Source organism: Desmodus rotundus, chromosome 3 (assembly GCF_022682495.2).
Source record: "Desmodus rotundus isolate HL8 chromosome 3, HLdesRot8A.1, whole genome shotgun sequence".
Classification (NCBI taxonomy): Eukaryota; Metazoa; Chordata; class Mammalia; order Chiroptera; family Phyllostomidae; genus Desmodus; species Desmodus rotundus.
The window spans coordinates 27,313,053-27,340,146 of NC_071389.1; the positions used below are offsets into that span (position 1 = coordinate 27,313,053).

At 43.8% G+C, this 27,094-nt stretch overlaps 1 protein-coding gene across 5 annotated transcripts in view; it reads right to left on the reverse strand.

The window, feature by feature from the left end:
• HIVEP3 (HIVEP zinc finger 3) overlaps positions 1–27,094 on the reverse strand; it is a 419,258-nt gene that overhangs the window by 321,266 nt on the left and 70,898 nt on the right. For 4 of the 5 annotated variants that reach the window (XM_024554653.4, XM_045190915.3, XM_024554651.4 and 1 more), the window contains exon 2: positions 9,716–9,827. The gene's annotated coding sequence lies outside the window, so the exon portion shown is untranslated. Of the gene's footprint in view, positions 1–9,715; positions 9,828–10,247; positions 10,282–27,094 lie in introns of those variants that run through there. The other variant, XM_053920256.2, reaches the window with a different exon arrangement.

Sequence of the window (27,094 nt, forward strand, 5' to 3'; positions counted from 1 at the left end):
CCAAACCCTGTGACACATGAAGATTCGTGCAAACCAGGGTGTGGGGACTTCAGAGTGTGGGAGCAGCTCCTCCAGGCCTTGCTTCCGACATGGGTGGAACTATGGCAGGTCTGGACGCAGGGCTGAGAAGAGGAACAGGGACAAGACAAGTGGGTCCCTCGCAACTCGTGGTTACAGTTTTCGAGGAGTAACGCTCTTTGACATAAACACTCGGGAGAAAGGAAACCGAGCTACAATTCGAGGAGTAAAAGGGGCAGCTAGCCCCCCACTGGAAGAAGCGCTGGTAGGTGACAAGGGCAGAACACGCCATCCCCAGGGCAGCGGCAGTGCTTGGTGTCAGTGGGAGCTCAGGTGCCAGGGTGCCGGGCACCAGAACAGTTGGTGGAGAAGGTTCCAGTCCCATTGTGAGCCACGAAGAGGACATCTGTACATTCCAGGCCCTGATATTCCTTTCTGTCCAGTCCTTCAGCAGCATAGTATTTGCTATGGGATAAGCATAAGGGCGGGGCAAAAGCAGGGCTACAGTTGTGAGTGTGCGAAGCCCTGAGATTATTCTTCTATTATTTATTAATTATTGTATTATTTTCCTTGTGAACAAATGTAAATCTACTTCCGCCCCACCCTGTATCTATCTACCTACCTCCCTATCCAGCTGTGGATATTTCACAGCCCCATTCGGTACATACTCTTATTATCCCCATTTTGCAGATGAGGAAACGGAGGCTCACAGAGGTCAAGTAACTCATTCGTGATCGCACAGTCAGCGTGTGACTGAGTTGGAATACAAACCCGTGTGGTGGCAGCTGCCCCACCTGTGCTCTCAGTTCCTGTGCCATATCACTTCTACCCCAGGTGGAGCATCAGACACATTGACAGTCAGGATATAGAGTCTGAAGGATGGACCGGGGACTAGCTCCAGGGGTGGCGTCCAGAATCCCATTATTATTTGATGCACACCCGTGAAACAAGAAATGGAAGCGGCCGCCTGGTGACATGACAGGCACAGACATAAAAGAGGGCATTCCAATCGCTGGAGAGACAAAGAAAAGAAACCCGATTAGGTGTTTACCCAAGAACGTGGGAAGATGTGTGCATGCAAAGACCTGTACATAAACGCTCGGGAACAACCCACAATGCCATCAACAAGTGAAATGCTAAGCAAACCGTGGCGCATCTGTGCAATGGAACACCAGCCCGCGATGCAGAGAACGGACCGCTGCTGCGCACATTTGAGAGTGGGTCTCAAAAGCATCATGCTGAGTGGGAGAGTCAGGAGCAAAAACAGTATATGCGTATGATTCCGTCTGCCCATGGGGAGCCCCGGAAAAGGCGAAGCTCTAGTTTCAGAAAACAGACCCGCGGCTGATGGAGGCCGGGGTGCGAGGGCTGCAGTGGGCACGGGGATCTTTCAGGGACGATGAAAATGTTACATGTGTTGCTTCTGGTGTGGCTGTATTGCTGCAGATGTTTGTCCAAACTCATTGAATTGTAGTCTTTGTTTATAAGGGGAATCCATTATATGTACATTACACTCAATTTTATAAGAGAGACTGCAGGTCACGCAGCCTGGCCTGAGAGGGGCTGGGCTCTGAAACCTGGAGCCAGAGCTGGGCATGCTCTGCTTCCTCCGCTGCTTCTCCTCTGGTTTCCCTACTTCCTTCCTTCCCTCCTTCCTTCTTCCCTCCCCTCCTTTCTCTCTACCTTTCTCCCTTTTTTCACCCTCCCTACCTTCCTCTCTCTCCCCTCAAAGCCCACTCTCTCCCTTTCCAAGCCAAGCCACCCCAAGCATTTCCAGAACTGCCATTACAAATTAGTGGAAATGACCAGATAGCCAGGTCGACTGAACCCCAGCTTACTTCAGGGAGCAGATGTTGTGCAGAACGGGTCAGTGACCCACAGAGAAGGCTGGCAAGACCACAAGGTTCTCGTTGGGCCCCTCTGAGGCTTCTGCCATCCAGGTAAAAACAACACATATATAACTTGAAAAGAGGAAATGCCTTTTCAAGAATTACTTGGCCTTGGGAAGGAGGGAAGTCATTAGTCTCTGTCCAAGAAAACTGTTCATTTACCCTAGAATTGTTCTCTTGAAGGCATATGGGGGTGGGGGCAGGGGGAAGGTTGCAGCAGGGGAGAAAGGGAGGTAGAGAGAACAGGGGGAGCAAATGCCACACGGCTTTGAGGTAGCAGAAACCCTGGAGAGAGAGACCCCTTCACCTAATCTGTTCCCACCTGGCTGCCTACATAAGACAGCTCCCCCAGCAGGGGCACCCCTGCCCTGGCTGGAGGAGAAGTGAACAGGGCAGGTGGGCAGCAGGAAAGGGACAGAACATGAGATTGGCATGATTCCCTCCCCTGGGCCTGTAGGAGGCCCACGGCAGCCGGAATGTCCATCTGCTACACCCGACCACAAGTAGGCTCACAGAGAGGGAAGGGGACAATGGTGACCCATAGCCCCTTGTTCAGAAGTCACAACAGGAAGTGAGCAATGGGGCATGTCTGCCTGGGAGTGAACCACACCAGTATCATCAGTCAGGGCTGTCCTGGACAAACCCCTCATAGCAGCAGAGAGTTATAAAGTCCCCCAGACAAAAGGCACGGAAGTTGAGTTCAGCCAAGTCACATGGGCAATGGGAGGGGCTGGGGATGCCAGCTGCCATCCAAGTCCTGTTTGCTGGAAGCTGAGAAAGCCAGTCTTACACAACTGGATGCCTGCACTTTTTTTCTCCAGAGAGAGCTGGTCTCCAGGTGGTAAGGCCTATCATTGAATAAGAAACTAAGAACAAAGAGTAAGGGTAGAACTCTGGCCCAAGACAGGAAAACAAAACAAGACAAAACAAAAACAAGCATCCGTAAGAGAAAAACTGAGTAACTCTGGGCATCTAGTTCTTAGTCAGTGGAAGAGGAATCTCTAAAAAGCTACATTCCTGGAGAAATGTCCTATCAAAACAGGCAACCAATGTGTGAAACTGAAAATCAGCCAAACCCACCCGTTCTCCCAAGTTACCAAGAAAGAAGAACTAACTCCCTAGCGGCTGATGCACGTCTACAGTTTAAAGTCTAACCATCTCTTATGTGCTCAATTTCATTCATTTCTGTTCTGGTAAAACTCTTATTAGCAGGTTTAAAACATCATACCCCGTCCGCTAGTACCAACTAGTCTTCTACCTTAGCCTGGAAAGAGCCCGTATGAGTTCCATTACTAAGAACATACTATTGTATCTATTGAAAGAATTATGGAATATACTAACCATTATAATAAATACATAAAAATACTCAGATGTTTGGAAATTAAGAAGCACAGGTACAGAAAATTTATGAGTCAAAGAGTAAATCAGAGTTGAAGAGGTCTCATGGGAGTCCTGGTGGGGAAGGAAAGGGAGCAGAGTGAGGTAAGAAGCAATTGACCTCCAACTGGTATGGAAATATATCTGCTGTTTGTCCACAAGGGCAGCCTTACTGGTGTGCATGGGTTAACTCCGAGCACAAGAACACAACCCGTACAATTCCATCTACAGGAAGTTCACAACATACACAACTAAACAACATATTGTTTAGGGATGCAAATAGAAGAGGGTAAGACAATGAAGAAAAGCATGGGGAAGAGAAACAGAAATGTCCAGGAAACGGGAGGGGATGGGATGGGATGGAGAGGAGTACCACTCCTCAAAGGTAAGGGTGACGTTCTTTTTCTTAAACTGACTGGTGAGAATACCAGTGCCGTCACATTCTCTACACCTCTATATACAATAAATAAGTGTTCTTTTATATCTAGTCACTACTAAAAGTAAAGAAAAAGTTCTTTAAAAGAAGATCGTAAAGAAACATTTAATAAGAAACACATCAGATTACTGTGGTTCCTGTCATGCCTTCTCTAGATGCTTCACAGAGAGACCGACTCAACTAGAGCTGATAGACTCTTGAAGCCACTTCACTCCTAAGAGCTTCTACCCAACTCACTCCAGAAACGTTCTCCCCAGAATCTCTCCCAGTAAGATGCAGCAAGGCCCAGCCTGCACAGCACATTCTGATCTGCCTAATTTAGTATAATCATGAGCACAGTGTTTTATTTTACTTTTTAAGCTTCTGGAATCATCTCACATTTTGAAATTGTTAAAATAAGGGCGTGGGGCAAATGACTACATGCTGTTTCTCCTGCCTGGGTTTCAGTGGTGATGCTCTCTCACTTGAGTCCTCGATCGTATGCTTCAGCTGTGTGACGCCTCCATGCGCTTCGCTGAGATTTGCTGACAGTCAGGGCAAGTCTCTAAGAGTGCAGTAAGGGTACGTCGAGGGCCAGGGAGTGGGGGAGCTTGGGAGGTTGCTCGCACGTGCAACTTTGTTAGCAACTGCCACAGATGCTTGGCATTTATAGATTCGACATTCACTTTTTCAGTTATGTGTGAACAACCCCTAAGAGCCACGCCATGTGGCAACAGTCCCTTTCCTGAAGCATCGGTGTGAACTCTGTGTGGCAAAGCTACAGCACAAGAGCAAGTCACTCGCGAGCCTTGTCAAAGCTCTTCACCCCAAGACACCCCCAGGGAAACAGAAACTCTCTGGAAGAAATTGTATTTCCTTGAGTGCATGTTGAAAAGGCAAATAATGGTGGCCTGTGGATAATCATGGGAACCTCTCCTCTCTGGACAGAAATGTGATTCAGAAGGAAGTCAAGGGCCTATGCAAATGCCTGCATTTTCAAACTGGGGGAGGTGCCAAGGGTTGGAGATGCATCCTCAGAGAATGTTAAGGGTCTACTGTGTTAAATCTTGATTAAGGAGGTGTTCAGAACTCCTCTTTTATTAAAGTTAAATCAGTTCATTCTTATCAGGGGTCCTCAGATCTGAAGACAGCTTCAGCACCAAACGCCAAGCCTGGGAGTCCAATGGATGACTGAACAGACCGACTTTGGTGGCGGAGGCTCAGCAGAGCATGTCATATATGTATAACACTGCTTTTGTTTTTTTCCTTCTATTATTCATTTATCAGTTTTTCTTTGGATCCCAGTCATACATAACATTACTCATATTTTTAAAGTTGGTCCTGAACCCCAACTCAAGGACCCAAGGACATTCAGAGAGTTGTCAAGATTCCTGAGACTAACTTCTGTATGCTTCTCCATGGCTGTGCTCCCCCCATCTGAGGGGTGTTCTCAGCTCATCTCTACTGCACATCTGATGTAAAGCCCCACCCTTCTCCTTTTCCCACAAGGATGCCAGCTACACCTGGCATTTTGAAATGCTTGGTAAGGAGGAGAGGAATCCCATTTCTCACATGCGCATGGTTTTCATCACTGGGCAGGATGTATGGCCCAAGCACATGTTCCCAAGCTTGACCCCCCCAAAAAAGACAGCCATCTGGAGAGTGTGGTTCCATCACCTCCCCCCACCAACCTGTGCCTTCCAAGCCTGCTGGGAGCTCAGAGAATACCCTTTCTCCATCGTATTACCCCAGGATCCCTTTGGTCATACACACAGACACTTTGGACGGTTCTAAGCATTTTCACTCATATTCAATGACCTGTTATTGATGGTTTTGGAAATCAAGTTCAAAAATGTCTTCCAGTAATTTACCAAAAATTTATGTGCATCTACAAAGTGAGCAATACTCTTTGGCTACTTTTAATTATGGTCTTCACATTTTTGACATATGCATTGAGTTTAAAAGGCATCGGGAATCATTTTCTTCTACTTTTATTTTTCCTGGTGCCTTTGTTTTGGAGTAAATTGTAACCAAAATAATTGGGAGTGGGTCAGGCAAAGCTAAACACTGCTCCTGTAACCCCTTCTAGTTTTGAGCACGATGTCTGAATTGAGTAAACACCACAGCTTAGCATTAGGGTGTTGCCATGACGGCTGCTTTATTTTTATTTTTATTTATTAATTGAGAGAGAGAGAGGATGATCGGGGTGGGTAGAGAAAGAGAAAGACAGACATCTGCTTGCTGCTCCACCCACCTATGCATTCACTGGTTATTCCTACACATGCGTTAACCGAGGATCAAACCCACAGCCTTGGTGCACGGTGGCCAGGACATCTTTAACTTGTTTTCCTGATGAGCATTTTAACAGCACACTGGTGGTGAGGAGCCCACGTTCCCCCCGCTGATGTCAGAAGTGCACGCCACCAGGGTGGGCCTCTCATCTTTTTTTGTCATCGGATCACTTCTAACTGCAGCCGTGGAGTCACCAAGTCGGAAAGCTCTAAGTATGTCGCCTGTCGCAACGAGACACGTTCACATGCTTACTTCCTTCTTAGTATTTTCTGTAGCAGCAAATGTTAGAACATAAGCACTACTAATACCAGCATAACAGTTCTCTGCTAAAATTCAGCAAAAGATCATAAAGTTCTCAATTAATTTCAGCAGGCATTATAGCTTTCATTTTGATCACTAAGCCCCTGGCTGTCCAGAAACCTTGGGGGTTCTGTAACCCTGCATAAATGCAGTTTTTCTTTTAAGCATTGTGCTGAAAATCATTTGGGGTATATTTCAAATTCTAATTCCTTTTAAATTGGACACAAAAATATCATTTAAACTTCTCTTGATATCTATGGGTCATTATGAGCACCAGTTATTATGGGTCCTGAAGACCTATCAAAATATATAAAATTTCATTGACTTGCTTATATTAAATACTCACATTAAACAGTTTTACAATTCTGGGCTTTAAAGCTCTGTGTCTTTTAAATTTATTTAAAGTCTTTTTTTAGTTTTTCTGTTTCTTACATTACTAGTACTTCTTACAGACATATGCCAAAAGAGGAAAAAACCTTAATAACCCTTGTACAGTATGTTCTCAATCTCTTCCAATTTGCTAGGTGTGTTTGGCAAATGAATAACCAAGCCTCTCAGAAGTTCACATAAAAAAAGAGTCCTAAAACAGGGTATGAAATTCTCTCAACGGTCATAAAGCAGGAACTGTAGCTCACGGACTTACGGCATCTTTCTTAGTTTGTGACTTTGGTCCCAACTGGGTAAACGAGATTACGTAATGTGAGGTCCAGATTGTTGCAGTATTAGCTTAATACCCATCAGCTACAAGCACATGTCACTTTTTAGCACATCTCACTTTCTTCTCAAGATGTTCCAGTGGGTTTGGAAAGGCTATGATGATTACACCCACTTTACAGATGAAGAACAACATGGGCTATGGCTTCGGCCAAGTCTGGCTGGAAACACCAGCGCTGCCTGTTCCTCCAGCTAGTGTTTCTCGCCCTGCCTGCCCAGGATATCCATAGATTTGTAAATAGGTTTTGATTCCCCTGGAAAGGCCAAGAAGAACAGCATGCCAGGGCCTCCTTGACTGGCAGTGTGGGGAGCAGAAAAGAACCTGAAAGATATCAGGGAACTCACAGAGTGGGAAGTGAGCAACAAGTTAAAAACTATCTAGTTGTCACACAGCTTTCTTAACGTTACCTTCCATCAAGTCAGGGCCTGGGATCTGCCAGGATTTCAGACTAAGTGCATCTTCTCCTTGCCTGCAACTTTCACACACCAAATGCCCCAGTGGCTCACTCGGCAAGGACCCAAAGTCAGCCCACAAGTCCCTACTGCCACTGAAACACACGGGCAAAGAGAGCTCAGCAACAGTGCCAGCTGAGCACATCTTGATCCACGCCCTGGTACACACCTACCTTAGAAGTTGGCCCTTAAAGAGAACCTCGGGGGTATTAAGGAAAAAAAATATCTCAGCCCGAAGGGGCCAGACTTCCCCACCATATTAATAAATCTGCCCAGCAGCCCTAGGCTGAGGCACTAAGGGGCGTGATAAAGGGCCCATGTCACAATCCTGTCCTGTGAGTGCCATAGCGAAGCAGAGGGGGGAAAGAGAGAGAGAGAACCAAACGTTACATACACCTTCCTGCCAGCAGATATCTCAGTGCGACAGCTGTTCTCCTACCTTACAAAAAAAATCCCACAAAATTTTAAGTCAAGAACGTACAGGGCTCCAGCTTCTGCAAGTCAGCACAGCTTTAAAGAGCACATGTCACACATCTCAGCCAGCATGTGAAGTCTGCTCGCAGACCCCCAGTGCAGCCCAACCCCGGAGCAAAACTGAAACCCCAGTGGGGCAGAAACTCTTCCCTCAGTGGGAAGCACAGACAACAGCTGGGACCTAAAACAAGGGAACCGGGCGGGCACCCTGGATTCAGATTTCATGTCAGTTAGGAACCTAGGGGCTCCTGCAGGAGCGATTCCAACCTTCGCCCTGCAGGGGTAAAATGACCACAGGACAGTTCAGACAGGCCATGACTGGGTGAAAGGGATGTGGGAGGGTCGTCAGATCAACAGCAACCCAAAGCCAGCTCCACCTGGTCCCCAATGGACATGTGCTTTTTGCCTCCCTTCTTCACATAAGCTGCTCCAATGATCCTTCCTCCTCTCCACACTCTCCCTGCCCCCAGCATACACATAGTTACATAAAAACATCTTACACGTGGGGAGCCAACTTCCTCAGTCCGGGGGAGGACCGGGAGATGATGAGGAGCTGCTGGGGCACATGGCCTGATCATCACTGAGGCTAATCACACAAACAAGGGCTGAAGAACTTGCAGATCAGTGCAGCTCACACCTCACTCCCCCCCCACTCCTCCCCCAACCCCAGAAAGCAGGCCGGTTTTAACACTAGGGAAGCACACCGCCTGCTTGGGTGGCTCCTGGCTGCTGCTGGTTACCATGACAAGGGCTGCCAGGAACTTGAGGCTGTGCAGCAGAAAGAAGACCCACACGCTGCTCATCCAGGGCCCGGACCCCGCAGACCGTCCTGCCTGCAACCACTGCCCGCAAAGTTCAAGGGACGGTCTGCCGAGCCACCGAAGTCCACCGGACCGCTGCAGTGCAACCGCCGCCTGGCCTCCGAGCCCCGCTACACCACCGCTGTCCACGGCTACGCGGGTTCGGGCTGTCCACCACGCTCAAGAGTCCTCGGACAGCCCGTACAATCCCCTCAGGGGCCCTGCAGCGCCAGCAGTGTTTCTAATTTTAAAAGATGGTAAAATATGGGGCAAAACAACTTGGAGAGGGGGCACCCGCTTTGTCTGGTGGTAAAGCAAGAACCCCCAAGAGAATAAGAGTTTGGTTTTTGTTTTGTTTTCTTTGGAGAGGAGGGAGGTTGTGATGTTGCTTTAGAATATTTGGGGGTGGGGATAGGATTAAGGGGAGAAGGGAAGAGCTTCCTTCTGCTTTGACACACAGCATTCTCCGAATCTCACTCCCCACCCATTGGGCCAGAGACCGCAGGTGGACCTGAGCAATCCCGGAGCAGGAGCCAGGCTAGCAGCAGAAAACGCAGGTGCTGCGGGGAGCGAGGCATTTGCGCGACCAGCTGAGGCTCCCTGGAGCCGGTCGCCAGTGCGCCGGTGCGGAGAAGGGCTGCCAGCGAGCCGGCGAGGAGCGCGCGGCGCGCACAGGGTTACAGCCGCCGCCGCCGCCGCCGCCGCTGCCGGTGATTGACGCGCGGGGTCACTTGAGGCTCGCGCCGGTCCCCCAGCACCAGGCCAAGCAGCCCGCTCAGCCCACCGAGGGCAACGCACGCCGCGCAGCTGCCCACCGAGCGGGCCCCTTCGCCTCAGCACCCAACTGTGCCTAAGAAAGGCAACGACAAAATGGACTCGCAGCTAGCTATTTCATTTCCCCTGGGCGACCGCGGGCAAAACCACAATAAATACAATCAAGCACAAGGAATTCATCCGCCGAATAAAAATCCAGAGTCCCCTACCTTGGGCCTTGGGATGGCAAACTGGTCCTGTGTTCTCTGACCCACGGATCCAGCCCCTTCTTCATGAATTATTCCGGTCAGTCAGGATTGTGTGCGTTTTTTTCATGAACACCTGTTTCAAGTAAGGGGTAAAGACCTCATTGAAAGAATTGTCCTTAGAGCAGAGCCTGTGCCCAGATCTGTCCGCCCAGGCATGCATGCGTGTTTGTGTACACACATATGCACACGGAATATGCATGTACATTGAAGCACCAAACTAGGCAGTTGGATAATGGGAGAGTCGGCTGGTTGTGAGCATGCTCGCGCCGGGAACAGATCCACCCTCTGTTATTCCTCTGAATAAATATAAATCACGATCAGAAAGCCAAACAGTAGCATCCCTCTCGAATTCCTGCTGCTGAAAAAACACGGAATAAATTCCGTCCACAGACACAGAATCTAATCAGCAGCTGTTTTCTGAGTCCGGAGCCAACCCATGCCCCGCTTGCCTTCTCCACTATGAGTCCAGACCTTTTCTGAAAGGGGTTTTAACCTTTTAAAGATACAGTACACCAATTATCACTTCTGAACAGCTATTACTCCCAGCACAGGAAGTCAGTCCCGTGCCTAAAGCCACAGAGCAGGCTTGCACACAGTGGTAATGGTTTCATTTATCGATGACTTTTAAAAATTTGTCATATGTATAAATATATATATGTATACATATATGGAGAGAGAAATGCAAGACAAAACTAGACACATTTATTGCAGTGATGAGCTCCTCAGCGACTAATCAGTATGTTATGTAAACACTATGACGCTTCACTCCTGAACATACATGTTCTTGGGATCAGACAATGCAGGTGTCACCCCTCAGGAGCCCCTAACTGCTGATAAAGGACCCGGAGGCTGGCCTAGCCGGCCGAAGGAAGCAGGGATTTCTACCACCTCAGAGATAACTATAGGGCCCCTCACCTGTCGTGCCCTGAAGCCTCAGGTGCCACGTCCTCCAACCAGAGAACACTTATGGCCACTACTTCGAAACTGTAATGTAATCTAGGACCAGATCTTGTTTCAAGACACATTAAAAAAATACCAACAAAACAGAATCTGGAATCAAAACTACCACCTGACCCTTTAGTCCCTAAGGTACAGACTCATGCCCTTCTTTAAGATTTTGTTAACAAGATCTTTTTTAACTTTATTTTTTTAGGGCTAGGTTGAGCATGGGTAGGAAAATGGGCTGAGGTCAGGAATAAATAACCCTCAGCCCAAATGTTTTTTTAAAATAAATTTTTGTCAAGCATTTCAGCCACCCAGATAATGTTTTCTCTAGTTTTATTTTGGCTTTTAAAGAGGCAGCAATGAGGCATTTATGTTTGGAAGGGACAAAAATGCCTTTTATAGTTTTGGGGTTTTTTTTCCCCTTCCTGGGTGGCCTGACCTTCAGAATGGCAGTGGGTGCTTCTGCTCTGGCTCCCAGCTCACCTGAAGAGCAACCCCTGTTCTTCTATGGCCACTCCCCAGGGCATGCCCCTCTAGCCCTAGCATCAGAGCCAGTGCACTGTCACCGTGCCACCTTGTCACAGGTGCTGCCTGCACCACCCCCCTCCCAGACACACACACACACACACACACTCTCTCTCTCTCTCTCTCTCTCTCTCTCTCTCTCTCTTCCCCCGTCCAGGCTCTTTAGCAGAAACATTATCATATTTCATGTGTCATCGCTCTAGCTAGCTGGGCCTGTCACTGATTGGCTGGGCACTGGCAGCCGGAAATGTCACCAGCCATACAGGTTGGAACTGTCTCTCCCACGGCCACCACAGGCCAGAACCCAGGAGGCTGTGTGACAGGCACAGGCCTATCACAGGGAGCCTGTCACTCCTCTCCCTGGTCCAGCCCATACCCTCTCCCTGCTTCTCTCTCCACCCAGCCCTGGGGGAGGGGACAGGGAGGAAGTGCCCATTTGTGCTGAGAGCTCCAGCTGCCTCCAACCGCAGAGACAGAGGGAGCCACTGAAAGTCCTGTCCTTCCCAGCATAGGAGGGAAAACTAAAGGTGTCTCCACTCGCTTTTAAAGACATGGAACAAGTGTTCTTGACAAAAATAGTGTCTCCTCACTTTTAAAAAAATTATCAGTAAGGCTGAGTGAAAACAAGCGTTTTTACTCTCAGCAGTATTCTGCTGCTGTGTATTTCACCTCTAACAGCACAGGCCCCGGGATATCATAATCACAATATCCTCAGGGTGGCAGGCAATCCAGAAGGTAATTCAGTCCGTCCTCTGCCCTTAAAGAGAACAGCTCTTAACCCTTCAGAAAACTAACCAGAGGAGTCTTTCTAACTGGGCCACACAAGTTTCGAAGAGCTAAATAGTCTTAGTAGTGACCAACCCGAGTCACTTTGGCTGTAATTTAAGCTTCGTCCCTCCTGCAGGTTTCATGTGACTCACCACGTAAGTCTCATCTCATTCTGTGCTCCTAACTAAGGTAAAAACCTTGCTCTCTGGACCTTTCTGTAAAAGTTGTTTTTCCAACCTTTCCTCGTGCTGCTTTATTCTTTAGACTTTGAAAGACAAGCCTTCCCCGAGCCAGACGAGGCTGCAAGATCATTTGGTCCAGCTATCCATAGGATGTTTCAATCCCTGCAACTGGGGTTTGGGGTTTTGGGGATGGATTATTGGACCCATACATTTACCTCTTCCTACTCCTCTAAAGCAACAAAAATCATTTGAGCAAAACATCAGTGGCAGTGCTGGGAACCATCATAAAAAGCCATCAAAAGCCAACGGTTTGAAGACTATGGCAAAGATATTGAGTAGATGTCTTTGTGAGGAGGAACACTGATTAGTGCTGACAGGCTCATGCTTCTGCACAGACCCCCTAAGAAGAAAGTGCACAGGTTTCCAGAAAAAAGATCCTGAAAAAGTCCAAACTCAGAGGACCAGAGATTGGATGAGGGTCAAGGGCATCAGTTCAGCAGCAAATTAAAGGACATCAGGAACTAGGGTGTTTCCCTCCACACAGAATGGCAGTCATTTCAGTGTCTTTGCAAAGTGGGAAATTTGTCCCCAGTATGGGTGGAAGTCTGAGACTGAATAGGGGCAGGACCCCAGCTCATTTGAGGATACCAAAAAGAAAAAAAAAACAGAAGAAGAAAAAGAGATTAAATAACAAGATAAGACATAAGATATAACTGAGAGATTCAGAAAATCCAATATTAGTTTTCTAGGAGTTCCAGAAGGAGACAACATAGTTAATGGGAGGAAAAGCAATAATCCAGGAAGAACTAGAAGAATATTTCCTTGAGCTGAAGAAAGACTTCCGGCCTTAGATCACAGGGGTCTATTGAGGGTGGGGCAGCAGGGTTACTGAAAAACACACAATTCCAGATGTAATCTGAATCTCCAAGAACAGAGACACAACTGCAAGCTCCAGGATGGGGGAGAAAAATTGAGCCACTTAAAAGAAAAATAATTGGACACATCAGCAATGCTAAACGATAGTGACACTACTTTCATAGAATTCTAAGGGAATATTATTGTAACTCAAGAATTCTACTGCTGCCAAACTAATTTCTCTCATAGGTGATGACAAAAAAAAGGCATGTTCAAAGACATAGAAATTATATCACCCAAATACTCTTTGTTTTAAAAATATGATTACTTGACATTCTATTCTAGCCAAGAAAAAAAAAATAAGCTGAAATAGGGAACTCAAGAAAGGAGAAGACATATAAGAAAATATAATAAGAACTAAAGCCAATAATTTATAATGTGATTGTGAAGTTTAATTATAAAGAAGTTTTAAAAGATAACTTCCATATGATTTCAATGGATGAGTTAGTAAAATCACCAGAATAAAAAAATAAGGTGAGAATTATTATGGAAGGCAGACAATTACAATTCCATCTGTCTCATCTCTTTCCAAGATGACATTAAAATGATAATAAGGACTTTTTAAGTTGAAAGACAAAATGAAAAAACAGTAGAAGAATAGAGGGGCTAAATTTATCAACTATAAATACATCCTTTAAAGCTACAGTAAATGAAACAGCATAGCACAATTTCAGAAACCTACAAAATGGACTGATGGCACTGACGAAGTGAAGACACAGATTCAGTATTTACTGTGTGATAGGTAGGTGATAAAAACTGAATTTTAAGTCAGTAGGGGAAAGAATGGATTATTCAATAAATGATGTTGGATCGTGATTATTGGAAAGCAATTAAGTATTACTTCTAACTAATACCTTATACAAAATATATTCCATTTTCACAAATAAAAACAACAAGGAAAAATAGACCAATACATCACAAAACTTATAAAGTTTTTTTTCTAATAGTGGAAAGAAAACATATGGTTATCTAGTCTACATTTAAATCCATTGTGGTAAGCTAAATAATGATCCCCAAAAGATACCCAATTCCTAATCTCTGGAAACTATAAATATTACCTTACATGGCAAAAGGTGTGATTCCTTTAAGGATCTTGAGATGGAAAGATTATCCTGAATTATTTGGGAGGACCCTAAGGGAAATCACAAGTATCCTATTAGAGGCAGAGGGTAGACAAGGAGGTAGCAATCTGACCACAGAGTGATGTGGCCACAAGCCATGGAAACCTGGAAGCCACCAGAAGATGGGAGAGGCAAGCAACACATTCTGCCCTAGAGCCTCTGCAGGGAGCCCAGCCCTGCTGACACCCTGATCTCAGCCCTGTGACACTTGTATCAGATTCCTGGCCTCCAGAATTTATTTGCTTATTCTAAGTAAATAAATATGTTGTTTTAAGCCACAGAGTTTGTGGTCATTTCTTACAGTAGCCATAGAAAACTAATACAAGCACCATAATGAGAAACATAATATGTCCTAGGGATTGTAATTATTATTACCAGCAACAATAGTTATTATGTGCCTGGCACTGCTAAATTATTTATAAAACTACTCTTATTTGCATGCAAGCAGGCAGTGGAGAGAGTTGCAGCTACTGTGGCTCCACTACTTAGTAGCATATATCCCTGAGCAAGTTTTTTAACCTTCTAATGCTGCTTTGTCTCATCTGTAGAGATAAGAACGGTACTTACTTGATGGGGTTGTTGACGATAAAGTGAGATCATCTATATAAAATGCTTGTAACAGCGCAGCAATAAGGGTTCCCTAACTGATAACTAATAATGAGACGGCCTTCCTTATTTATGCTGGCTGCAGTCTGTCTCCAGAGAATCCTCTGAGTCTAGTTCTTCCCTGTGGACGCATACTGAAAAAGGGTCTCTCCTAACAACCCTACTGCCCCCAAATCTGAAGACAATGATCATGTCATGAAGAGTCTTAGCTTCTGCAGACTAAAAGTAACCAAAGCTTTTAACTGTTGCTCCTGGGAATTCTTCTGGAGCCCCGTCCCCATCCAGATCACCTCCCCTTAACGCATTCTTGTGTGTCTTACAGCATGATCCCGGACCCGTCACCATCCTTGTTCTAGAGCAGGGTGACAAACTATGTATATATGGTCTCAGTGCAGCCCCCTTGTTTGCAATTACAGTTTACTCTCAATATTATTTTGTATTGGTTTCAGGTGTACAGCACAGTGGTTAGACAATCACATACTTTACACAGTGTGCCCCCCACCCGGTATTTCCAGTACCCACCTGACACCATACACAGTTATCACAATATTGTTGACTATATTCCTTATGCTGTACTTTAATTCCCCATGACTATTTTGTAACTATCAATTTGTACTTCTCAATCCCTTTACCTTTTTTACCCATCCCCCCACCACCCTCCCCACTGGCAACCACCAGTCCTCTCTGTCTGTGTCTATGAGTCTGTTTTAATTTTGCCTGATTGTATATTTTATTCTTTATACTCCACATATAAGTGAAACAATATGGTATTTGCCTTTCATTGACTGGCTGATTTCACTTAGCATGATACCTTTTAGGTCCATCTGTGCTGTTGCAAATGGTAAGATTTCATTCTTTTTTATGGCCAAGTAATATTCCATTGTGTATATGTACCACAGCCTCTTCATCCATTCGTCTATCGGTGGACACTCAGGTTGCTTCCAAAGCTTGACTATTGTAAATAACAGTGCAATGAACACAGGACTGCATACATTCTTTCAAATTAGCACATTCGGTTTCTTCGACATATATCCAGAAGTGAAATTACTGGGTCATAAGGAAGTTGCATTTTTAATTTTTTGAGGCCCCTCCATACTGTTTTCCATACTGGATAGTGCAGCCTATTTCTTATAGTCCATGAGCTAGCAGTGATTTTTACATTTTTAAAGAACTGTAAAACACTAAAACAAAAAAGAATTTTTAACAAAGACCATGTATGGCCTGAAAAGTCTAAAATATTTACTATTTGACCCTTTTCAGAAAGAGTTTGCCAGTTTATTTTCTAGAAGCTACTATATTTCTATAAATGTAATATAATATTGCCCAATATATTTTGCAAATAAATTGAACTATTGTTCATAATACATTTACTGGAAGGCTGCTAATTGTTCAATCAATGGGAGGGGAGAGTACCCATTCTCCCCTTCCCTTCTTATCGAGTCATAAAATTCATCTTTGTGTGTTTTTGTTTGTTTTGTTTTTCACCCATCACTGCACTTCCCTCCCCTTTGGCCAAACATCGGTCCATTCTCTGTATCTATGGCTCTGCTTCTGTTTTATTTTGTTTATATGTTTCTCTCTCTCTCTCTTTTTAATATCTACCTGTAAGTAATTTCAAAATGGTATTTGTCCTTCTCTGACTTATTTCACTTAGCATAATACCCTCTAAGTCCATCCATATTGTTGTAAATGGCAAGATTTCATTCTTTCTTATTGCTGAGTAATATTCATTGTGAGTAGGTATATGTGCATGTCAAACAGAGTGGGGCAAAAGCAGGATTACAGTTACAAGTCCATGAAACAATTTATTCTTGCATTATTATTATTATTAATTATTACATTATTTTCCCCACGAACAACTGTTACCCTGCTTTTGCCCACCCTGTATATAATATCAGCATCGCATCTTTACCCACTCACCTATTGATGGACACCTATTGCTTCCATATCTTCACTACTGCCAATAACAGTGCAATGAACACAGAGGTATATAGACATCTTTTCAGATTAGTGCTTGGTTTTCTTTGTATAAATACCCATGAGTAGTATTGCTGGGTCATATTGCAGCTCTATTTTTAATTTTTTGAGGGATCTCCATACTGTTTTCCATAGTGGTTGTACCAACTTACAATCCCAACAGTGCATGAGGGTTCCCTTTTCTCCACATCCTCACCAACACTTGTTATTTGATCATTTTTTTAATGATGGTCATTCTGACAGGTGTGAGGTGGCATCTTGTGGTTTGGGTTTGCATTTCTCTGATAATTAGTGATGTGAAGCATTTTTTTAATATGGCTGTTGGCAATCTGTGTGTTCTCTTTGAAGAATTGTCTATTCAGGTCCTCTGCCTACTTTTCAATTGGATTGTTTGGGGTTTTTGGATTTTTTTTTGATGTTATATTGTGTGGGTTTCTTACATATTTTGGAGATTAACCCCTTATTGGATCCATCATTTGCAAATATCATTTCCCATTCGGTAGGTTGTATTTTCATTTTGTTGATAGTTTCTTTCCCTATGCAAAAACTCTTTAGTTTGGTGTAGTCCCATTTACTTTTTTCTGTTGTTGCCCTTGCCTAGGGAGACATAGCCAAGAAGGTATTGCTAAGAGCACTGTCAAAGAACTTACTGTCTATGTTTTTTCCTAGTTTTATGTTTTTCAGGTCTTATATTTAAATCTTTAATCCATTCTGAATTTATTTTTGTATATGGTGTAAGAAAGTGGTACAGTTCATTTTTTTTATCTACCTCTCCCATTTTCCCAACACTACCTATTAAAGAGACTGTCTTTAACCCATTGTATAATCTTGCCTCCATTGTCATAGATTAATTGAAAATAGAAGCAAGGATCTATTTCTGGGCTCTCTATTCCATTGAAATATGTGTCTGGTTTTATGTCAGTATTATACTGTTTTGATTATTGTAGCTTTGTAGTATAGTTTGCATCCAAGAAGCATGACATCTCCCACTTTGTTCTTTGTCAAGACTGCTTTAGCTATTCGGGGTCTCTTGTGGTACCATACAAATTTTATGAATAGTTGTTCTAGTTTTGAGAAGAACGTCATTTGTATTTTAATAGGGATTGCATTGAATCTGTACATTGCTTTGGGTAGTAAGAACATTTTATTGTAACAATATTAATCCTTCCAATCCATGAGTATAGTATAAAGTTCTTAGCTAGGAATATGGCTACCAGCTAAAAACTACATTTTCCAGCCACTCTTCCAACTCGCGAGTGTTTTTTAGTTTTAAGTATTTTTGAAATATTTTTGGCTTCCAAGCCACACATCTTCCCAGTTCTGCACTCATGAAGTTTATTTTCTGGACCCCATCACAAGACCTTACATTTATCCCCATTACACTTCATGGTGTAAGAATTAGTCCATCATTTTATTTTTTTATTATTATTATATTTTTAATCCTCACCCAAGGACACATTTTATTGATCTTTGAGAGAGAGACAGAGACAGACAGACAGACATCTATCAGTTGCCTCACTTGCCCACCCAAGCAGAGATCAAACCTGCAACCTAGTTATGTGCCCTGACTGGGGATCAAGCCCATAACCTTTCAGTGCATGGAAAACGCTCTAGCCAACTGAGCCTCCCGGCCAGGAGTTGCCCATCATTTTAACCTGACATCTAGAACCCAATTCTGTCATCCAAAGTAGTTTCTATCCTTTCTAATTTCATATCACTCCTTAAAAGGCACTTTAGTTGTAGCACTCAAACTCAATAGTGTTCATCGAAACACCTGATCGATATCAAGGATAATGTAATGGAGAAGACTGTGACCTCAGTTTGTAGAAAAGGAAGTAACAGATCAAACTAAGGTGAAATGAAGGATAAAGTAGAGAGAACAGAGACACGCAGTTATAGAGAGCTTACTATGTCCCAGGCACTCGACTGGGAACCTCCCCAAGGTTATCTCACTTATTAAATATTTCACCTATTCAGGCATTTGTTTTTAAAAGAGTAATTTTAATTTTTTGAAACAGAAACTACAGATACCTCCTGTTGGGGCAGAAACCCATTATCCAGAAACGCTGATGAAAACACAGCCCATGCAAATCTCTCTTTGCCTGAGTCCACGTGCACCCACCTCTCTCCTGGCACCTGAAAAGTGTACTGACAGCATTCTTTGCAAGCCTTAGGGCCAAAGATAAAAATACTCCAAGCACCTGACTCAAGGACTGTACGATGCAGGATGCTGGACAGGAATTTCAGAAAACTCTACACTCGGCTGTCTTGAAACAGACGAGAAATACGTGCTGACCCTCAGGCTCAGCACAGCTCTATGGCAGAAGGACTGAGGGCGCAGGCTCTGAACAGTGTCGGACAATCTGGGTTCAAAGCCTGTGGGACCTTGAAACGACCGCTTACTCCTTCGCTGCCTCCGTTTCCTTACCTGGAAAATAGGGACATGTTATCTTTACCACAACACCTAAGGGAGATCTCCCCCTAGTTTGCAGATGATGAGTATGAGGCTTGCATCCCTTGTGTGAGGGCAGACCACCCAGTAAACGTCAGCATGAGGGGGAAACCCTCGGATCGTTTGATTCCCACTTCACGTGCTTTCCTCTTCCAAAGATGGAGAAAGCATCATGACCACGGTAGAAAATAAGCTATCAGTCATGCCAGAAAGGATAACCTCTGCACCAGAGGGAAGGTCAGATGACTTTTAACGTGTTGCTCAAGATGAGAGCCAAAAGAGGTTAGCGGTGGTTTGCTTCTAACTTCTTAGAGAAGCTTTCATTGGTTAGCAGGCTAGGATGGTGTTTAAGAAAAAAGATCTGGCTCCAGTCCCGCTCTCTCCCTACAGTCATTCAGCCTGTCAGGGGCCTTGGTTGGCTGGTTTTTAATGCAGAAAAAAAATTGGCCAATCCCTCTTTTTGCTTTTGGTCACCTAAAGTAAATAATTTGGAATTCAAAGTCAAATACACACATGGGCATGCGTGCACATACCAAGCAAAACCTTAGAATATTGGTTCTTAACCTTTCCCCCCCTTCTTCTACCCCCTTACACCTCAGATATGAGGAGGCCTATCAGGGACCTCAGGGACCCATGGCAGATGGTGTCACCAGGAGGCACGTAGACTCTCTGGCAGAAGTGTTTCTGTGATTGGAAAAATCCGTATCCCTGTTTAGAATCAGTGCCCTACGTGGAACAGTCGTCAATTTATGAACAACAAAAAGGAATATTAAGAGACATTCGGAAAACACGTAAGCCAAAGTCCCTGGCAGCCTGGGCGTCTTATGTGAGATAGCATATCAAAATCCCAGCGGAGCTTTGGAAACATCCAGGTGCCTCCAAGTTTCCACAGGGGGGTCTTGGCATGCGCACCTCTCTAACGCCCCCCAGGTCATTCTGACAAGCCTGGTGAGGAACCCTGGCTGGTTCCAGCTGCATGAGCTCTCCTTCTATAACATGTTGCCGGGTCCAGATACCAATCGAATAAATGTGATGAGGGAAATTCTAACAGATGAAGCAGTCTAAAAGCCACATACATTGATTCAGTCTGTTAAAAGCATGACATGAATGCAATTGGCAGGAAAAAAAGGAGTTGAGGGCACAGAAATAGGGGATTTCTAGTATGCCAGAAAGTTGGTGGTAGAGCTCTACTTTATTACCAGCTCCCTGAGAACAAGTCTGCTTTTTTTCTCTCAGACGAGGCTGTGATTTTGTCAGGCTGAGTTTGGGTTCAAGACCCAGGAGAGTCTCACCTGGTAAGAATTCCCTTCTAAGGAAGCATTAAGCCAAGTGATTGGAGAAGGTCCTCCCTGGTTGGAAGTTTCTTGTGCAAAGGAAGTGTGGCTCATCATGAAGCAAGCTTCTCAGACCCTACATGGGCAGCCAGTGGCATGGCAGTCAAGTGCCCCAAATGGACACTCTGGTGCCAACCGCTCCTACACCGAAACAGGCCACTCGGCCCCTGTTCCCTGTGACCACCTGGCTTTTGGGTAGTTTGCATGTCCTGGCTAAATAAACTCTGTGTGTGTTTGGGTGGGGTGGGGAGGGGGGCTGCAAGGAGAAGGTTCTCTTCCGGCAATCTACAGCCCAACCAAAAACGCTGCAAGGACACACTTGGAAGAACCATAAAAAGCGAATCCGAGGCCATAACACCAAAAACAATGATCATAAAGCTAAAGAACTAGAAATTTCAGTCAGATGGGAAAAGAACTCTGATTAGCTAAGAACATGAATAAACAGTACAAATTATGTGTAATTTATAACATTTACCCAGGGTCAAAAATTCACTTACTTTCAGGTGCCCAGCAAGTAATGTAAGGGTGTGAAACAGCATGGAATAAGCAAAAGAGAATGGGAGTGGTCAGCCTTCCCTGAAAATCCAATTTTTAGATAGATAGATAGATAGATAGATAGATAGATAGATAGATAGATAGATAGATGATAGATAGATGATTGATAGAGAGCCAGGGAGCTGTGCAGGCTGGGAACTGTTGTTATCAGAACACAGACTGTCAGTCTGCACAACCACCCCCTCTCTTCCTTGATCGTAACTAGTTAAAGAAGAAGGGAGAGGGAAAAAAAATCATCCTTCTCTTAGGATAAAGAAAATTAGCTTTAAAAAACAGGCAGTTTTTTTAAAAAAGGATTTTAAGGTCATCATCACTTCCCAGACCTAGTTGAGATGGGATAAAAAGATAAAGTAAGATATAGAAAGAGTTAAAGAATAGAAAGAGTTGAAGAATGTCCCTACAAACAAACAGATGTCTTCACCTGAGCTGGTCAGGAGGCCCCATCAGGAACTCTCACACTGTGAGCCCAAGAGCCCAGTGAATCACAGCGGGGCCCAGGTAGTGGGCAAGATGTTCTTCTACAAGTCTCACTTACAGTCTAAAGGTATCCATACTATTCCCTTACAACACAGAGAAGACTTCTCCCCCTCAGGACTACTTGATCACAAACTCTCCTGACTTAGTTTCTTTCCGTTTTGAAATAATTTTAGAGTTACGGAAGAAAAGTTGCAAAGGCTGACAAAGAACTCCCACCTACCTCCACCTACCTTTGCCTGATGTCAACATTTCATATAACCATAGTACAACTATCACAACTAGGAATTGATATTGCTACAATACTATTAACTACACTACAGTTTTTCCCAACTTTACCAGTTTGCCCACTAATGCCCCTTTTCCATTCCAGCATCCCTTGCGGGATCCCACATTGGATTTGGTTGTCATTTCTCCTGGTTTTCCTCTGATCTGATCTATTCCTTGGTCTTTCCTTGTCTTTCATGCCCTTGATACTTCTGAAGAGCAGGGTCAGGTATTTTGTGGACTACCCTTCAATTTGCATTTGTCTGATCTTTCCTCATGATTAGATTGGGGTTGCGTTTGGGGCAAGAATACCACAGAAATGATGTGTCTTCTCGGTACATGACATTGGGGAAGGGAGCATGATGTCAGTGTGTCTTACTACCGGTGATGTTACGCTCAATTCCCCTTGGTTCAGATGGTGTCTGCCAGGTTTCTTCACTGTAAAGATGCTATTTTTTTCCCTCTGTAGTTGATGAATATTGGGGGAGGGTACTCTGAGATTATGCAAATGTCTTGTTTCTTCTTGAACTTTCACCTAATTTTAGCATTCATCGGGGGACCTGTCTGCAGCAATTGCAGCTGTAGTGTGCCAGTGGTGATTCCTGTTTCCCTTACTCCTCCATGGTCATTAATTGGGATTCTTCTATAAGGATTAGTTGTCCTTCCTCCCATTAAATGGTCAGTTTATTTAACTTTTATTTTTATCCATATGGACTCAGATATTAATTTTATTCTCTGAGAATAAATTCTTTTATCTATGTATTGGCTAAAATTGATCCAGCTTTGGCCGTTGAGAGCTCTTCTAAGACGGTTCCTGTATCTGCCCAAATCCCACTGTTGTGTTGTCGTTGATGATGAGAACTTCCTCACTGGTGGCACCAGAAGATGCTCCAGGGTCACCTTGCATTTTCCATGCCCAGTCTTGGAGCCTACTTTCCCAGGGAGTCCTGGTTCTCTTTATTGGAATGACATTTAGGAACCAAGATCTGGACACCGGCTGTGCTCGCTGCTCCTGGATGCGCTGTTTCTACTGTAGGTCACAGCTGTAGCTGATCAGTCTGTCTGGAGGTTTATTAAGCTCATTGGTCTTTTCAAAGAACCAGCTTTTAGTTTGACCGATATTTCTGAATTGCTTTTCTGTTTCAAATTCATTGATTTTTGCTCTTATCTTTATGATTTCTTTTCTTCTACTAGCCTTAGTTTAACTTGCTCCCTTTTCTCTAGTGTTTTTTTTAAAGTGAATGCTTCTATTACTTATTGGAGACCTTTCTTCTATTCAAATATATTAGCATTTAATGCTATAACTTTCCCCCTATGTACTGATTTAGCTGCGCCTCACAAATTTGATATGTTGTATTTTCTTTTCATTCAGTTCAAAGTATTTTTTAATTCCCTTGAGACTTTCTCTTTGACACATGGGTTATTTAGATGTGGGTTGTTTAATTTCCATATATTTGAGGATTTTCCAGATATCTTTCTGTTACTGCTTTCTGGTTTAATTCCATTATGGTTCATGAAGATACTTTCTGTCTTTCTATTTAAAGTGGGTTTCTAATAGTGCACAGTTTGGTCTTATTTGTTTTATCCCATCTGACCCTCTCGGTCTTTTCACTGCTTTGGTTAGACCACACACATTTAATGTGATCATTGATATGACTGAATTCAAGATCTACTAATCTTGCTAGCTGTATTTTTTTATTTGTTTCATCTGTTCTTTTTGTTTTATGCTTTTATTTTTATGCCTTCTTTTGTTAGCCTGTTTTTGGGGGTGGAGGGAGAGAGGAAATGTTCTTGGTGTTGTAATTAAGCCTCAATTTTAAACAAGCACCATATCACTGAGTTTCGAAATTGTAGTCTTCTCAGTGACCTCACCCCTCCTCTGGGTTAATTCTCAATCCAGTATGTATACCTGCCCATTCCTCAGAGGTCAGGAGTCTTTCCTGGTCCCTTGCTCCAGAAACAATAGGGTTTTGCCAGTCCCCAAAGGTGTAAGAGTGCCCATCCCTCTTCCCCCAACACCCCACAAATTACAGATTTTGTGCATAGGGCAGAAGGGCCCAGATGGAGTGTCTTCTCCCTTCCAGAGCAGCTTCTGCTGCTCTCCTCCAGGAGTGCACCTCAAAGGAGACTCTCTATAGAGTTTCCCAACCATTTCCATGAGCTAATGGTGCAGTTCATGGAAAAATGCCTACCAGAGGGCAGGGACCCCCCTTTATTTGGGGACCCTTACTTCACCTTCTTTTGCCAGTGTGTACTCACCCAGACCCAGCCCATTTGACAACACCCTGACTGAATTCTCACAGGTGTCTGGCTGCTTGTTGCCCAGGGAATTCAGTGCTCACATCTCTTCCTACAGTTTGGGCCTGCTGTTTCCCCAGCTACCTCTATACTCCCCTAGCTCAAGAAAAGTTCTGAACTTGCTGTTTGGCAAGATTTGTTTTCACTGTAAGTTTGGGGTAATTCTCTCTCTAGTTCTCTACATCTTTCAATAGGAAATAGAGATCTACTTGTTTTTAATGAAGTACAAATGCATCTTTGCAACAGCAAGCATCGAGAAGGTGTAGCAGGTGGTCAGGGTAATCTTTGTCCTCTTGCAAACTTCCCTAAGGGCTTTTAGGAATAACAGATGTCCCAGAAACACCTCTATCGATTGTTTTTTGAGAAATGTAAGGTATGGAAATAAAATCCCATAGGATTTAAGCAAAATACAAACGATGCCCTGATTTTTCATAAAGTGTAAGGCAGAACCTAAATAAACTATAGAGCTGTTGGCTGTCACCCAGGACAATTATCTGGCTGAAAGCACCTACAAACAGCAATTGCCTGGCAAAGAATGTGATGCTACACAGTAAACATTGTAGATTCCTAAGAATAAAATAACTCCAGAGGATTTCTAACCCATTTAAGTCAATTTCCAAATTTCTTATACATGTCATTATTTAGAGAGAAATATGACAGCTAACTAAGGATGCAAAATTGGGCCAATGACAAAAACATCATACTTATGTTTTATTATTTGTTATGTTTTCTCCAAAGTTAAGTCTGCCATTAACCATTAAGGATTTCACACATTATTATTATTATTAACAACAACAATGGAAGAATACCACTTACTGCAAGTCAGAGACTATAAGCCAAAGACATTACAAACATTTTCTCATTTTCTCATCACAGAAAAACAGTGAGAAATCTGGGGCTTAGAGGAGTCAAGAAACGTACCCAATGCACAGAGCTAGCTAGTCATATGTGCTAGAACCAAAATTCAACACTAGGTCAGACTCTGAAGATGTTAATTAAGACCTCATGTGACCTATTGAGTATTTCCCTCTGTCATTTACAATGCTGGAAGAGGTCCACTCTTGCATAAGAACACAAAAGCATCAGTAATGCCTTATTGGCTAACACCAGTTGTGACCGGAAGGACATTCAGTTTCAGAATAGTAACAAGGGGCCATTTGTTTTAAAACTTCTCTCCCTCTTTCTGTCAGTATGCACTTACATGTATATGTGCATATGTGTATACCAAATAGTCTTTCATGCCCTATAATACTGCATTATGATGCTCTCACCTAGTGATTTATTTATAATCTTTTTAAAACTATAAATACACATATGTTTTACCACAACTAACTCTTAACAATGAAGAACTTTCTGTGAGAGAGATTTCTGCCATCCCCAATGAGGAGGTATGACGTGACATTCTAAGATTATCTTAGACATATGGATTATAGCAACAGGGCAGAAAAGAGTTAAAAAGACAATGATGCAAACAGCCACTGCTAAATCTTCAGCTAGAGGAGGCAAGCTGTGCTCAAGCATAGTTCACCTTACCTAACAAGCCAATGTAAAATACGATGGCCAATGAAGAGCAGAGACAACAAGAAGCAATGGCCATCATCAAAGCAGAGAGGAAAGAGTGCTACAAAGAGCAAAGCATAGTAATCCTCTGGGGAAATTCGGTTCAAGGGTAAATGGAAAGTACCGTCTTTATCCCCAAGAAGGCCCTGCCAGGGAGCCCTGCCAGAATCTCTGAATTATTATAACACAAAGCAATAACTAGTGCTTCCTGATCTTTTACAAGTCAAAATGCACTTAGAAAATGAGCCTATTTAAATGACAATGTGAAAACTAGTCAGAGGCAACTGATCCAGGGGCCTCTGTCACCCCAAACCCCACCTGGCTCCCCTAAGTGGTAGAGATAAGGGATCCTATCTGCACACACCTGTAATCCCTTCACAACACACACATGAGTGGCTGCCCACCCAGTGGAAAGCTCTGCAATAGCTTATATCAACAAGTAGTTCAATTAGGTTTGGCTTACTCTACTTAAAAGTTGTGGGGGAGAGGGGGGAATCCAAACACACACACACACACATCCACAGGTCTGTCTGGAAAAAGTCCAGCCATTGAAGACTGGCTTGCCCAACATCAATGGAATCTGGCAGCCAAAGCGAGTGGACTGGAATGCACATTCATGAACAATGATGACTTTACTATACTAGTCAGTGGGGGCATAGACACCACTGACTGAGCATGTGCACTGTGTGGCTGTCCCATTCAAAATGACTGAGTGAGTAGAACAACGAATCTGTGTCATATTTTGCGTTAATCTTGAACATTCCTCCGTGGAAACTTTTGGATGATCCGAATACTTTTGGGGATGGTTCAATGAGTGCACTGCAAATAAAAATGTGGCACAAACCCTTCAAAGATGGTCAAGAATCTATAGAAAGTGATCCATGTTCTGGAAGGCCTGCAACAAGCAGAGCACCTGAGAATGTTGAACGTGTACGGGCTGCAATCAACAAAGATCGGTGACTGACAGTGTGAGAACGAGAAGCTGATCTGGGGATTCCAAAAACTGCTGTGTTCCAGATTTTAACGCAGAATCTTGGCATGAAATGTGTTGTGGCAAAATTAGTTCCACAATTTCTGCTACCAGAGGAGAAGCAACATTGTACGGCAATTGCTAATGATGCTGGGAGAACTGTGTGAGGTCCCAAGGTGCCTACTTTGAAGGGCACTTGAGGCATCATTGTCCTGTGTACAATGTTTCTTGCATCTTGTACATTCTTCAGTAAATGTCTCTATATTTCATAGTATGTGGCTGGATACTTTCTGGACAGACCTTGATATATATCAGAGCAATATCTTCATTAAAAAATTTTTAATGCTGAAACATTTTAGTGCTTGAAGGGTAAGTTTCAGATATTAGAAAA